The following is a 16771-nucleotide window of genomic DNA, read 5'->3' on the forward strand; positions in this document are numbered from 1 at the left end:
AATTGGAAGAATAAATAATCTGAGCCAGCTATCTATACTTTAAATGGAAAGTAGGTCAAATTACTCATCTGTTTCATATCTCTTCCAAGATTTTAGGTTTAATTCAAGGAACCACGGAAGCACAAGAAACCCAACCTCACTATGGTGTTAGGGGGCAAAATTCATCTTTAGAACTTGCTATAAGCAAATATACGTAGTAATTGCACTTGAAGGTAAAAGTGATTAAAATATCAGAAACAGAGATGACTGAGTTAGGACTGATTTAAAGTCTAGAATGTTCCATATAACATTACTAGTCTGATACACAATAGTTTCTGGGCAGCTTTCATCAATGGGGCCAATGCAAAAGGAAACACAGGTGGACTGAGAGGAGAGGCTGTTTTCATTACATTCATGTTACACTGTTACAAACTGCATCAGTTGAAGAGAATTTGTTCTGCTTTTCCTTCAAATTATACACATCCCTCCTGAGATACAAAGAAAACGAAATCTTTTTACTAACTTACTATTCACAAAATAAAGTACTTAAAAGCCCGTCAACCCAGACTGCAGTGACCCCCATCAGCTTAAGGACCATATACGAGCTCAGAACCTAAAAGGGGGCTGGAGATGAGGCTCAGTTGGTAAAGTGATGCCTGTGCAAGCATGAGGCTGTGAGTTAGGAACATAAGCACCAAAGCCACATGGGTGACTGGGCTCTTACTCCCAGCACCTGGTCTCAAGAGACAGGAAAATCCCAAGAGAAAACAGAGAGCTCACATTTAGTGACTCTCAAAAACTAAGGTGGGAAGACACTGAAGAAGACACCAGATGTTTTCCCACAATAGAAATGAAAACTGCCCTACACTCGCACCACACACACACACACACACACACACACACACACTCGTGTACAGTAAAGAGCATTTATTTGTGCTGCTCTTACAGGGATTCCAGCTGATTTCCCAGCTCCCCACACAATAGCTCACAGTCCCCTAGAATTCTGGTTCCAGGAAATATGACACCCTTTTCAGGGTCTCTGGGGGGTTCTTGCCTTCATGTAGTGCTCATAAACGCAAGCAGATCCACACACATATAATAAATAAATACCTTTAGATTTTTCAAAAGAGAGAGACAGTATAGCCCAGAAATATACTCTGGCATGCAACTAATGTCTTTTTACAAATAATTTGGATTTAACTTCAATTTTAACTATCCAGTGTCATCAATGACCAGCAATGGCCAAGGTTAGCAATGTCCATCCTATACTAATTATTTCTAACAGAATATCATTTGTATACATACCATAACTACAGTTGTGTAAAAACACTATGCATATGCACAGTAAATGAGGCATAATTATAAACAGAACAGTATATATAATCAGTCTTCATGAAGATTTCTTACGTACTTTGTAAAACACTTGTTGCTCAGATTCCATCTCAACAACTTTTGTAACAAATTTTACAACCCTATCAGTGTCAAGTAAATTCCCAAAATTAAGTTGATGTGACAGGAAATATACCTCATGTGTTAATGAGTATTAATTATACTCTTATAGTACCAACAGTGTGCATACTTTAAAATAACTTATGAACCAGAGCCACGGCTGTTTACCAGGTGCCGTATATGGACACTGATTGATCTAGCACATGTGTTGTTTAGTTTGCTTGAAAAGTCAAGGGTCACAACACTTCAATACTCTATTTAAACTGGGCTAAAAGACATGTGAGTGGAGAGAGCAGCCAGTGATCCTTAGGTCTTCAAGACAAAGTAACCTTTCATGTCCAGGAAATATTCCCCCACAAAACCTCTTAGCATTTAATAACAAGAGAGACTGGAAGGATGGCACAGTAGTTAGGGAACACTGGTTGCTTTTACAGAGAAAGGTTCAGTTCTCTGCACACAACCGTTGTAACTCTGATTGCGGGGGGATATAATGATGCCCTCTTCTGGCCTCTGTGGGCACCAGGCACACACGTGGTGCACTGACCTACAAGCCCGCAAAACGTCCATTAGTATAAAACAATTAAGTAAAATTTAAAATAAACTTTAAGAAGGTACAGACAGGAAACGAAACGCTACAAAAGCGTAGGCTTTGCTTTGTTTAGGTTTTCCAAATGCTGGAACTGGTTTTCCTGTCGGGGAACCTGGCACGTGGTTCCAACCCTGTCACTGCACAAATGCCTAGCTGAACTGTAAAGGCTGCCAGGCAGGCAAAAGGGGCTCAGCCACTGGCCCCGCCCACCGTCAGCCGCGCCCACTTCTCCAGCCCTCCCATTAGCGGTGCCGCCTCCTGGCCCCGCCCCTGCCCCGCCCACAGGGGCGGGCGGCCGGGCCGGCTGCGTCAGTAGAAACCGGCAGGGGCGCTCGCTCCGGGGCGGGGCCTGCGCAGCCGCGGGGCCTGCCGGGAGCGCCCCAGCGGCCGGTTCCGGCCAGGGCTGCGGAAGGGCGCGTCTGCGCAGTCGGCCTCGCGCGCCGCACTTGGTGCCCGGAAGAGTGCCGAGTCACTCGCTGGCCCGCGAGCTGGGGGACGCGCGGGGCTTGCAAAACAAAGGAGCTCCCCCCCAGGCACGCGTGTGTGCAGGGTGGGGCACGTGACGGCAGCGGTGGGACTTCGGGGTCCAGCAGGCCAGGCCTCCAGGGCTGTCAAGAGGGACGGCCAGAAAGGCGATGGATGGTCAAACTCCATAACAACCCAATTAGGGGTGTAACAACACCATTAGGGGTACACAGAATTTGCCACGTATACTCACGAATCCAGAGCCATTAGTTTTTAGTAAGATATTAGGTAATCTGGAGTTCAGCAAAAGAAACGCATAAATTCACTCAACATTAGTAATTTTTGTTACAAGCAAGTGCTATATGGAACTTTAGCATTTAAGGCGGTAAAGTTACAGAAACAAATGTTTAAAGAGATTAATATGTGGCTTTAAATCCCGTCTCGGTTAGGTTGACAAGGCTCACCTAAGCGCTACCATGTGGTATTCTCATTCACTCTATCTACTCTGTATAGAAGCAGCAGGGCCAAAGGCAAACACACATGCTGACATACTATGAATTAAATTACTTGCACCCCTGAAATACTGGGATTTGTGTTAATACTTGGTAAATTTACCTAAAATAGGCAATCATACAAACTGATTTTTGGCTAATTCATCAGTTGATATTCCATTTTTCCCCCACCTTATTTTCATAGGAATAGGCCTTAGTAAATGTTCTTCAACTTTATTTCAAAGTTTTAAAAACTACAACCACTTAGTACTTGGTTAAATACTATGTTGACTGAAAGTTCACTTTTCCCCCTGACATTATTTACTCTCCTTCTAGCCCTCTATTCTTTTTTTCCTTCTTAGACCTCCAAATGGCACCAAACTGTATTATTAACTTATTTCATCTTTGGGAGGAGGAAGTGGATTAAATGGGAATTTCAGATGTTTCTGGCACAGACGTCATTGTAGTGAACTGACAATGTTACATGTTACGGTACAGCAAGAAGATGGCCATTTGAGTAAACACAGATGTGGACACAAGCTACAGTGGGAAACCAAACCACGCAGAATCAAGGGTAACTGATGAATGAGAGGTGTCCAGGTTGACCTGGGAAAGCACCCAGAAAGAGATGAGGGTAGAACCTAACAGAGCCCCAGTACGATGGCTTCCTCCTCCCCAGACCCATGCAAAAGCCACTAGGTTGTAAATTCCACAACTGCTTCTCCTCCTTGTCAAGGGAGAGATACTTGGGGGAAAACATGGGCCCTGGAGTAAGAGTATATAGTACTGCCTTTGTGTTCCTAAGCCAGTTTCTTAGCATCCCTCCTGTCTGCACGTGGGTAGTGAATGACAGCTACCTCTTGGTCGCTAGGTGAATTACAGGAGCTTAACTCTGTCCTCTGTGATGACCAGGTCAGGCCCCAAACCTAGTTTCTAAATCCGCCCTGGCCTAGTCCTCTTCCAGTGCCGTGCTGAGACCTTTCTTTTTCCGATAAACAGGCAACAGTTGAAACTGCACCAGGGTTTCCCATCCACTTCTCATGGCGCCTTTTATGCTATCCTTGGCAAACATGCATTTCAATTTGTTGTTTCACTTAAACAATGCCAGAATACCGGAGGATCTGAGTATAAACTCGTTAGTTTAGGTTAAAGGGCCAGGGGAGCCTGTTCCTAATCTGCCAAGTGGCTTCATTCCCCTGAACTCATTAATGGATGGTAATCACCCTCTCTGGTGACTTGTATGATAAGGTAACTGAATTTTTTTCCCACCCCTTTATCGGGCCTCTTCACTTTCTTTATAATGCTGCCCTCTGAAAGCTTCCAAGGCTTCCCAGATCCCCAGTGTTAGAATGTGTATAATGTGGAACTGAACTGCAATATTTCCATTACATACAGAACCATGTATGTACACATATATTCCCCATAAGTGCCATGAAGTAGGACCTATCCATTGCATACAGTCTGCTGCCTGCAGAGCCTCTAGCAGTGCCCTACAGATAACAATCTACTGAACACTGTGACCATGAGGGAGGTCTTAAGAGGCAGAAACTCTTACACCCAGCAGTTCATTGCTAATCACAGTGGTAAACCAGGGCAGAGGAAGGCTGAAGCCTAAAGATGAACCCTCAGACTTGAGAAAGGAGCTGATCAACAGTAGCTATGTTTTAGTATCGGCAGAAAGCAAAGTTTTCTTTATCACAATAAGAGAAGGCTACAAACCGCTTTTGGACAGTTTTCCCTTTTATCAAACTCAGTTTCCATCTGGGGACAGTTGAGGCTCTAAACATCTGGGCCACAGCAGAAGCCAGAGCTGTGCTTACGCCCTACTTGTAAATGCACTAAAAGGCATACTCTGGTGTGAGGGTCTCTCAATTCACAAATGTCCTTTAAGAAGCCCAGAAGAGCCACCCCAAGGGGAAGAAGCAGCCACTCGGGTATGCTCCTGGCATCTCTACAACTACTGCACACGCCCAACATAGCAGTGACCAACTTGCTTCTAGACAATTTCCTGATATTAAGTATTATTCAACCGAGTACTTACTGGACTCTGTTGAGGAACAAAGGAGGAGATGAACACATATTTTACAAAAGTAAGTCGTTGTTACAGAAATTGCAACCAAAACAAAATAGCGAAAAATATTATTTTCCCCTAAATTGATATTTACTGACTGGAGTGTTGCTATTTGAATAGCCAAAGGAGTGTCAATCAATTCCCCATTCTGCTAGTTCCAAGGCTCTCTGTAATCAAGGGAGATGGCTTTAAATGACATGGCCATTGCTACATTACCGCTGGCATATTCATGGGGCAGAGAAGGTACCCACCAGCTCAACCAGCGGAAAACAGGTCCACAGGCAGGGGCAACTCAATTAAGGCAAGGTGCAGAGTGTTTCACATAAAGTTGTTTAGAGCAATGTTGTCTGACAAAAATGTAACACAACTGCACAGATGTTATACCATATTCTAGTAGCCACATCAAGGAAATAAAAGAGAAAAAAAAATAGTCATTTCAGAAACACAAGACACTAAAATTGGAACTTTATAGAAAAGATGCTCTCAGCTCAATTCAAAGACACCAAGAACATTGGTGAAGTGTCCCATATTTTCAAAGAAACAAGAGGAATTAATTTTAACAGTATTTCTGATTCGGCCCAGTATACTGAAAATGTTATTTTTACATGTGTTCATTTAAAACTTAATGCCATGTATCTTTCCCTATGCAGTGCTTTCATGATCCAGTGTGGATTTGTACCAGTAACAGTCAAATGTACAACAGCCATAGAGGAGAAGTCTAGTATCTGAAAACAAAATACCCAATTGTTTGGGGTTTGGTAGTGGAAGTTTAAATTCATACTTAAATACTTTTTCAAAACTGGAAACATCAAGATACATAAGGGACATCAATCACTCTCATTGATGTGGGAATCCCACAAGGTATCAATGGGAGACGTGTAAGGGTTAAGACTGATAAAAAAGAGCAACCAATTAACAGTGTAATGGCACTGCAGGCCATTACTTTTGTGTCTTTTAAGGGAGTGAAAGAGCAACCACTCCCAACCCAAACAGAAAAACAGTGTCCATTTGTATCAATAGCAACAAGTTTCCCTGTCTTGAGCCACAGATTCCTAGAGCTCGGCCAGTCAGGCTCTGGATGCTCTGTGATAGCATTCTGGTAAAAAACGTGGAAAAGACCCGGCTCACTTCAGAGCTGAATGTATCTGAGGGCAGGATCTACAGAAATGAGTTCCAAGTACTTCTGTGTGACCCACACAGGGAAGGCAGGGTAAAGTGACAGCCTTGGGGACTCTTCCCCTGAGCAACAAAATATCCTACTCACATGGAAACAGCAGGTTGGGGCCTTACTGAAAGGAGGGCAGGTCTCCTTCAGAATAGTGTCATCAACACTAGAAATGTCCATTATGTTTTCTCTTATACGTAGAACCATATTTAAAATTGTACATGTATGTGTATTTCTGTATATCTGTGCATTTGTGTGTAGTTCATGAAACTAAAAAGGGGTGACGAGAAGAAAGAAATCTTAAATTTATGGTGAGGAAAGCTAAAGGAGGGCTGTCCAGGGGAAGGTGGAAATAGGGGGCAAATTACATGGGGGAGGACAGTAGGGAAGGGGGGCAATTGAGAATCAAATATGAAACTATCACAAATAAATTAATTTATACCCAATTAATAAAAACACATAGATATTCACACAGGGATTATGAGCAGACTGCATACATACTCCCGGCTGGAAAGTCTGCTTAGAATCTGTAAGTCCTCAGGTAGACCTGCCCAGCCTTCATGGGAAATCCTTATTTTCCCCCTCATCTTCACAGGCATTATCACATCCTCAATCTCACTCACACCATTGGCTTTAGAATAGCAGAGACTGCTAAACCCTAAATGTTATCTCCATTTCATCGCCCCACCCCCAGCAAGAGCCAGGACTGACCAGGCTTTTTCACCTGTATGCAGAACAGTTCCTGCGCTATCCCTCCAAACCTCTAAGTTGGGCTAAGTCTCTTTCCATCCTGCAGACCTCCAGTCAACCTCTGCTCTGTCCATCAGTCATTGCTATTCTCAGGTCTCTCTGAGACGGAGCTTCTCTTTGCTGCTGTGGTGGGAGCTGGTTCTCTCTCCTCCATGTCTTCTCTTCAGTCTGGTTCTCATCAATTTTGAATTACTTCCCAAGTACCTACACCGTACGCCAGGCACTGTGTGAATAGAAGCGCGGTGTCTAGTATCACCTGCCTTTTATCCCTGTCCGATTAGGCAGCTATTCCTCAAAATACTGAGTTATAATGATCTGACTGTTTTTCTGTTAGCCTACGTGTTCCTAGAAGACAGAAGACAAAGTGTGTTGCTATTCATCGTTTTCTTTCTTGACATAATAGAGCAACCTGTATAGTGTTTGGTGTTTGAATGTAGTCAATACATTCTATTGAGGAAATGCAGTAAACTATCCATTTGAATCATCACTGGTTTTCAGGGAAGACTTGTGTTCTAGTTTTGATACCCACTTAAAGGTTTGTGTTTCACTGAAAATGAGTATGTCCTGAAACTTAGAATTCAGATGATCATCTTCTTTCAAATCCCTGACTAATCTAGTGTGCAGCCAGCATTATTACCCCATGCCTGCTGCAGCCACATACCAAGCTTTACCCCTACCAAGCTAACAGTAGCTGCAGCCAGTGAGATGGAAACACGTATTCATTCCAAAGCAGTGTGATCACAGATAAGCTTCAACTCACTTAAGTAGAGGCTATCAGTCATTGTGAAGGAGCCGAGCTATTAGCAGATTCATGACACACCTGCTTTTGTTTTAATACTCCTAAAATCGCTAATTTACAAACCCTAGGAATCTGCCTTCTGAGCAAACAATGCAAGCTGAGTTTAGTCAACATCATCAAGAGGACAGCCTCAGTCTACAGGCTCACTAGTGGCGAAACAGGGCGGTAAGAACCGAGGGATGCAAGTCAAGAGACAATGTGCCACCGCTAGCATTTCTAATAGTGAACATGGGATACTGACAACATTGCTAGACTACTGACATCTCTGTAGTTCAACAAGCACAGTTCATGGCTGGCAAACCCTTAGTCACGTGCTCTCTCAGCAGCTTTCCAAGACTTGGGACTTGGCAGTGGAAAATAGAAGGCTTGTTTTTAAGTAACTCCCATACCTTTCTTTTGTTCCCCCAAAGAAACCATATGTATGGTAAGCCACCAAAACCAACAACAACAAAATCCTAGCAAACATTCAAGTATTTAATAGTGCCATCAAAATTTCAGGATGCTCAAAGGCTTCACATGTGCATATTAGCAATACAATACAGAGTCAAAGCATCGATCTCCAGCAAGTCACAGAGCATGAGGTCCCACAGCGCTGGCCTGTGCCACTCAACAGACCATGCAGCTGGCTCCTTTAATTGATTTTCACTTGTCACTTCTATTCTGTTCAGGTCTGCCATTGAATTCCCTTTGTGCTGACATCTCACGTGGCTATGGTGCAATCTGTTCCAGTCAGTGCATGAGACTGTGCAAGACTGAACCTCCAAAGCAGCTAGCCCGCCTCTGTGTGGTACTCAACTGACTATGGAAATCAGTTCACCAGCCCAAAGATAAACTAAAATTGGTGGCCCACGGCAGAGCTGTGTGCATGATAGCTAACCTAGTCAATTCCTTCTGACTACCAAATGAAGCAAAATGTAAAGCAGTGATAGCAATCCAGAATTTCTAAAATATCCCCACACTCAGCTAAGACCCCACCCAGGATGCCAGAGCCTGAGCACTGACTTCTTTTCTTACTCTGCCAAATGAACACTAAGGAAACCCACTTCAGACAGTAGTGGAGAAAGGTGACTGGCTCGTGGAATCAGTCAGCTTGGGAGGTGAGGGGATGCTTGAGAGGCACGGACTATGTCTATGCTGCATGGTTCATGACGACAGAGGCTCTGAGGAGCACAGCTTACACTACTAGGCACACTCACTGCAGCACAAGCCTCAACAGAACCCTGAGACCAGAGACTGCATCTGACCTCTGGTCATCCACGGTGATTTGAGGAATCGGAACTCCCTCTCCCCACCCAGACCATCCCTGTTCTGTACTGTTCTAATACCATTTTCCACTTGCACTTGGCTGGAACCCACTGCTGACAGCCAAAGCCAGGTGTGTGGCAGCCACTTGTCCTTACAGGAAGCCCTTGATCAGCGTCCAGGAAAACGCAGCCCAAACCCCTGTCCTGTGCTTCTAACCCACTTGCCTATGTGCCACTTCTGCTGAGCTGGAACTCCCAGAACTGACTCCATCAGTGTTCCCACGCTGCACATCTGCGGCAAATTCTGCAACGGCCCAACTCCTTCTGGGAGTCACGACAGTCCGGTCCCTCCAGCCAAAGGCTGGGCCTCTGCTTCCAGTCTGTTACCAAAAGCCACTTTCCTGGGAGCCTTCCTCTGCCCAAGCAACACTGTCACCCCTTTCCTGGAACTCACTTAGTGAAGAATCACACGAACCCCTGGCTCACCCTCAGCGTTTCCCCCCACTCCAGATGTTAACAGAGGAATACTTAAAGACGGAGTGTGGAGGGCTACACACTGGAGTGGGCTTGGTCGCTTGCTTCTCCACCGCTGCTGTCCTCTTTCTGAGGCCTTGGCATCCCTGGGGCACTGCGCACTGATAGGAACCGACTTTGCAGCTCACGGGTGAGTGTGGTTTTCATCTGGGGTCAAGAATCACCGCATTCGGGAATGCAACAGGCTGGCAGATTTTCCAGATCCACACTGGCCAACACAAGCCCAAGCACACAGGTTCACACAGGCACTAGATCTTCTAGCAGACATGCCAGCAAGGCAAGGGCAGCAGCTATCTTAACTAGGCATGTGATTTGGCTCAACACATACAAAATCATGGAAGTGGTAGAAACATTGTTTTATATTCATACCCATTGCCGCCACCAGATCAAACGAAGCCCTGACTTGTGCAGAACAGGAAAGCACCGAATAGGGGCCCAATAGTTCCATCTCTGTGGGAGGCTGGCTCGGGGCACTTGGTCCCCTAAGCTGTACCAACCACACACAGCACTGGCATGTCCTCAGAATCTGCAGGCATGGACCATGGGAATGCACATGTTTTAGATGCCAATCTCTTCCTGACCAAGAATTTCAGCTCCATGAATAGTGTCTCCTTCAAATGAAGCAAGAGAAAGGCCATGGAGGCCTGCACTTTGTCTCCTGGGGACACCACCAGTCTGTAGCGTCAGTGTGGACACTTACTCAGCAAGAGGCTTGACCTTCTCTGCAGGTTTAGTGCTATGGCTGATAATGCCTTAGGATATTATTCCAGTCCCAGCAGCCAGGCAGACAAGGCCTTCAGGTGACTGGGGGGCTATGTCCTAAATGGAAGGAAGCTCTAGCAACTGGCTTCAGTAGAAGCACTATAAAGAAGGCCGAACACATTTCCACCCAGGTCTCCACTGCCTCTCAGGAAGACAGGAAGTCGCCAAACAGAAGGATCACTACCCTCTCTTTAAAGGAAAGCTACAGATCTGAGCAAGCCCGTGCCTGGGAGAGTGAGTGTTAGCGCCACGCACGCAGGTTGGACTTTTCATCTGCCACTTGCCAGCTGTGGAAACGTAGGGTAGGTCCGCTCAACATCTGGTGTGAGGCGAGGAAACACCACCTGTGTTTGCAAAGTTTGGAGGGTTGTAAATCAGTTACTGTTACTCCACAAATGTCTAGACTGAGGTAGTGAGTACTCAGGAAGAGACATTACTAAAATTTCAAAAGCAGGGCACAGGAAGAATCAACCGCCGGCAGCACCCCCCCACACACACAGACCCCGTGACTGGCTGGTAGTTCCGTCTTCACCTAAAACGCCCATTTCCCACGGCAATCAGCTGGAGTCCCTGTGAGCGGCAGTGTGACTCAGGGCTAGGGCACACTAAGGCTTCAGCTGTTCACACTGTGTCTAAACAGAAAGAAAGGGGTCCCTAAGCTGCTCAATGTTTGGAAAAAGTTCAGGGTCTGCTTAAGTTACTTAGCTTTTAAAACTCGGTGCACTTGCGTACAGACTTCCGTCGTTAGGGTAGTTACGGTGCCGGCATTTTTCCTTTAAGGCTGTGAGACTGCTTGCGCTAGGTGAGAGCAGTTGGTATTGGGAGGATTCCATAGGAACAGAGGGCTCACCCCATTGCCTCTCCCCACTTAGCTGCTGCTTTATAGTAATTTCTCCTCATCCTTTACTTCTTTAAGGGATTTCTTTTCCACGCACGCTGAATTAACAACAGGCTCCCCCTTTCTGAACTGATACCACTCAATTCCCTGGCCACCTCAATTGTAAAGGCAGGGTCCCTCCCAGTGTGTTATCCAGGACATCCCCTGGCTCCTCGCTGGCCAGGACTATAGGCGGGAACCTCAACACTGGTTCATACTCAGTGTGTCATTCCATCCTGCCTCTCTGCCTTTTCCCACCTGTACTCCACTTAAACACGGGTCGTCCCTGTCCCTCAAACCCTGACAATTTTCCTTTTTCTGAGGCCCTCAGTAATGGATTCTTTGGTATTCACTTTGTCAGAAGTTTTGAATGATATTGAAAATACAAGCCAGGTATGGTGACACAAGGCTGTAATCCTAGTGCTCGGGGAGCACGAGACAGGAAGATTACAAGTTCACGTCCAGCCTAGGGCACAGAGAGAATTCCAAGGCAGCCTGTGCTACATGGTGAGACCTGGAAAGGGGGGACAGAGAGGGGGAGGGAGGAAACTTTAGGATAGTTTTGTTAAGTCCTGTTTTACAGACTTGCTTCTCATTCCACAGAAGCACGGCGGCCTGTCTGTCATCCTCTGTCCACAGGTGGAATGCTTTCAAGACTCCCTTTCACATCCAGTGGAAAGTAAGAGGAGACAGACGCTTCTTAGTAAACCCAGATACAGTATGTGCTCCATTATCACATGCTCTGAAAAATAGGTAATTCATTCCATCCTCCTCTTCCCTCCCCCTCCCTCTCTCCCTCCTGAGACAAGGTTACTCTGCCTACCCCTGGCTGTCCTGTGGACCAGGCCAACCTTGAACTCACAGAAATCCACCTGCCTGTCTCCTAAATGCTGGGATTAAAAGGCCTATGTCACCGCGCCTGGCCTAAAATAGCTAACTTTATAAAAGGCAAACAAGATGCTGACTAAAAAGGGGAAGAGAGGCAGCTAACAGTGATGAGTTTTCTAGGGTCATACAAACTGGTTTTTAGATAAAGACATGTTCTCCAGATAGTCACACATTAACACACAAAAGTAAATGAAGCTCACTTTCCAGACAAAGCGTGGAACTCTCTCCTGAGTTCCTGAGCTCTTAGGAGCTCTGCCCTGAGTTCCTGAGCCCTTGGAGGACCACAGCCCATGACCGTAGGGCTGTCTGATGACAGAGAGCTTCTGCAGACTCCAGATGAATGAACACTGCATTGTCATTTTATACTTTCCACAAAAGTCGCCACAATGTAAAAGCATTCAGTTTCACGCCTGCTACACTACTTTCAATTTCTTTTCACACTTACTACCTTATCTAAGCAAGCACAACTCCTCACAACGTGTTTCTTGCTGTACTGACTAAAGGTGCAAGATTTTCTCAGCAGAGGCTCAGGGCCCAAGCGCACCATCAGTGACTTCCAGCTTGAGTTGACTGCAAGGTGCATCAAACCCACCTAACTAACTCCCGAGTGCATCAAACTCCACCTAACTAACTAACTCCCGAGCGCATCAAATGCAACCTAACTAACTAACTCCCGAGTGCATCAAATGCAACCTAACCCCCTCCTGAGTGCATGAGTGCATGTCAAATGCCAGAGCACAAAACCTGAGCAGCCAGGGGCTCACTTCACTTTCACTATAGACAAAGGAAAAAGAGAAAGAACAAAGACGCGAGAAATATCTTCACTTAATACTATTATCCACTCAAGTCTCCCCCAAAACAAAACAAACAGCCCTGAGCAGTGCCAAAGCTGGAGGGAGGGAGGGGAGGGGGAGGGGGAGAGAAGAGGGGGGAGGGAGGGGCGAGGGGAAAGTGGTGGTGTCAGCTGTTGTGAACAGGTAGAATTAACCACACTGGTCCTTCCGTTTTTACATCTTGTTAAAAGTTTAAGCAATAAATGTCCTATGATGATTTTTATTACTGATCACAAGCTACAGATTTCCCACAGAAGTACAAGTATATAGATGGTAGTTTCCTAACTACAAACCGAGTCCCCTTAGCCCTTGGAAGAGGACTAAGCACTAAGGGAAGAGCTCTGGTTTACACACACAGGGTAGCTGTAGACGGTAGATGTAGGGGCAGATGCAGATGTAGGGGCAGATGCAGATGTAGATGTAGGGGCAGATGCAGATGTAGATGTAGATGCAGATGTAGATGTAGAGGCAGATGTAGATGTAGAGGCAGATGTAGATGTAGAGGCAGATGTAGATGTAGAGGCAGATGTAGATGTAGAGGCAGATGTAGATGTAGATGTAGATGCAGATGTAGATGTAGAGGCAGATGTAGATGTAGATGTAGGGGCAGATGTAGATGTAGATGTAGAGGCAGATGTAGATGTAGAGGCAGATGTAGATGTAGATGTAGATGCAGATGTAGATGTAGAGGCAGATGTAGATGTAGATGTAGGGGCAGATGTAGATGTAGATGTAGAGGCAGATGTAGATGTAGGGGCAGATGTAGATGTAGATGTAGAGGCAGATGTAGATGTAGGGGCAGATGTAGATGTAGGGGCAGATGCAGATGTAGATGTAGATGCAGATGTAGATGTAGAGGCAGATGTAGATGTAGAGGCAGCTGTAGATGTAGGGGCAGATGTAGATGTAGAGGCAAATGTAGATGTAGAGGCAGATGTAGATGTAGGGGCAGATGCAGATGTAGATGTAGAGGCAGATGTAGATGTAGAGGCAGATGTAGATGTAGGGGCAGATGTAGATGTAGATGTAGGGGCAGATGTAGATGTAGAGGCAGATGCAGATGTAGATGCAGATGTAGATGTAGGGGCAGATGTAGATGTAGATGTAGAGGCAGATGTAGATGTAGAGGCAGATGTAGATGTAGGGGCAGATGCAGATGCAGATGTAGATGTAGATGTAGGGGCAGATGTAGATGTAGATGTAGAGGCAGATGTAGATGTAGAGGCAGATGTAGATGTAGGGGCAGATGTAGATGTAGATGTAGAGGCAGATGTAGATGTAGAGGCAGATGTAGATGTAGAGGCAGATGTAGATGTAGAGGCAGATGCAGATGTAGATGGATGACACAAGTGCCCAGGCTCACCGGGGCTCTGCTGCATCCCAGACATTGAAGCCGGAACACATAAAACATTTTCAAGATTAGGAAGAAGTCTAGACAGCGCTGACAGCAGTGAAGATCGAGTCTACCCCATCCCAAGTCTCCTGAACCCACAAGCTAGCAGTGTGTTCACTGAAGGGGCCCCTGGTGCTCTAAGGAGACGGCTCAGGGTTAACAGCACCGGCTGCTCTTCCAGAGGACCTGGGTTCAAGTCCCAGCACCCAAGTCAGTTCACAACTGTCTGTGACTCCAGGACTGTCACTATGGTCAACCACTCAGTGGGACCACAGGCCAGGGTTAGCAGAGGACCTACCACAGATGAAGGAGGGAAGTGACAGTCCAGTGTATGACGGCCACCCTTCCTCTGCCTCCACAACCCACTTGTCCGTCCCTGTTGCCAGTTACTGTGACCGGCTGCAGACCGAACCATATTCCTGCCACACCAGATGGCTGGTGGAACAGTTGTGCTCAGGGTCGAGCTGCATTTAAAAGTGGCTGTAGAGCAGCTGTGTATAGTTTGCCACAAACAGAAACCCAAGCCCGGAAGAAAAGAAGGATGGATGGGAAGACAAGCCAAAAATGGAGAAAGAAGGCTTGGATTGTTTTCCCCAAATTTAAATGCTTAAACTTAAAAAAGATTCTCAACTTAGGGCTTCCCTTAACTATTTCTTCTAAAATTCCCTCAGAGCCCAAAGCAATGATGTCTGGTGCCGGGGCTCCTGTCCGCACACAGGCCAGGCGGCACCAGGGTGCTGCTCTGGGGAGGCTGTGGTCACCAAGGGCAGGCTTGGTTCTGTCTGCCTGCCTCTCTGGACAAGCGCCGTCTCATTTCCCTCTCCCTCCACGATGCGCTGAACTCTCTGCCCATGAGCCATCCCAACAGGTTTACAGAGTTGTCCATGGTAGGGTAATCTAAGACCATTGGACCCCTGCATGCTGAAGGCCAAGCAACATTAGGACAGAATCTAGAATAATTTTAGAACGTAGTATGCCATAACGTCTGCTTTGATGCATTTGATTCTTAACACATAACACATTTATAGATGCATTTTGCTCTTCTCAGGTTCCATCACAAAGAAATAGAAACAGAACATCACCTCGGGCCTAGGCAGCCAGCTGCCTCGGCCACAGGGAACTTTGTGCAGTTCTATCCAAAATGACAACACAGAAACTCCAACAGTAGCTAGGTGGCAAAACTGCATGGCTCTGTCTCTTGTGCCACACCTGGGACCTGCCTCCAACTGTGCCTGTCCATTCCTTTATCTGAGGCTTCCCTCAGCTACTCCTTCTACCTGAAACCTGCTACCCACCAGACGCCTGATCATTGAGACCTTAGCTTAAGGTTCATTTTCCCAGCAGGCTCTCCCTGCCCACCTAGCATAAGTGAGCCACAGGCCTGGGACTCTTCTGTATGAAAGGACACCCATGGATGTTATGTGTACCTGCCTATCACTCACCTCCCTCCACGACACAAGCGCTGGCAGCCATCTCATCCCTGTGCTGCTATGGTCCCAACGAGCTCACCAGCAGGGGCCGGGCCAGTCTCCAGTGTCTTCTGGGCAGACAGGCCTTAGACCCAGCAAGCCTGGTGGCACACAGTAGGGGAAAGCAGGCATCATATTAATGACTAGAGACCCAGTTGCCTACGGTGGTCCTTCAGCTTTCTGTACCACCGTGTAGACATGTGACAAGTAATAGGAGGAAAAAAAAATAAAGAGAGAGAGAGAGACTAGGCATCCCTTGAACCCCTTGAGAAAATAACCACTTTTTGTATTTTACCAAGACAAAAGTAGTACAGTGGTTTTATCTGGTCCTAAATGCCAGGCTTATTCACATTCCACATGTACCCATGTCCTTAAATAAAAAAAATCCCTATGGGGGAGATCCTACCCAAACTTGGTATATAGGTAAAATCCCAGAAGAAGCAGGATTTCTTCCCGACAATGATGTTCATTAGCCAGTGGCTGCATAGCTAGGCTTCATCAGGATGCTTTCAACGAAGCCCAGGGCACTGAGCAGGCTGGGCACTGAGCAGGCAGCAGCTCCTGGCAATGATGGAGCAGTACCCTCTGGGAAGACAGGGTTCACTGTGCTCCCCCACAGCTCTTGAGTTGAGACCACTGGCCCAGGAACTCTGTGGACATGTCCATGCAGTACAACCACCACCGAAGAAAACAAGCCTCTGCTCTTCCCTAGCAGAGGCTGGCGAGGGCCTACAATGGGAACGCCAGGTCAGGGAAAACTACACTTTCACATGGAAACCTTCTAAACACACCAGAGTGTCTGCTGTGGACTGGGCTCACAACCATCCACCCTTGTGCTCTGTGGCCAAACTGATAGTCTCGGGGTGAATGGGTGCTCCAAACATTACACCAAAGAATTTAAGAATGCATCCAAACATCCCCACAAAACACATCCATACCCCAGTATGAAGACCTGTCAGTCATCACAGGTTTAGACAATCTATTTCTGGGGTAATGATCTCTCCAGCAGATGG

At 46.3% G+C, this 16771-nt stretch overlaps 1 protein-coding gene across 2 annotated transcripts in view; it reads right to left on the reverse strand.

Annotated features, from left to right (window-relative positions):
• The window catches only part of Arid1b (AT-rich interaction domain 1B), a 318541-nt gene that overhangs the window by 140231 nt on the left and 161539 nt on the right, over positions 1–16771 (reverse strand). The window lies entirely within an intron of this gene.

Source organism: Phodopus roborovskii, unplaced genomic scaffold (assembly GCF_943737965.1).
Source record: "Phodopus roborovskii unplaced genomic scaffold, PHOROB, whole genome shotgun sequence".
In the NCBI taxonomy this organism is placed as follows: domain Eukaryota; kingdom Metazoa; phylum Chordata; class Mammalia; order Rodentia; family Cricetidae; genus Phodopus; species Phodopus roborovskii.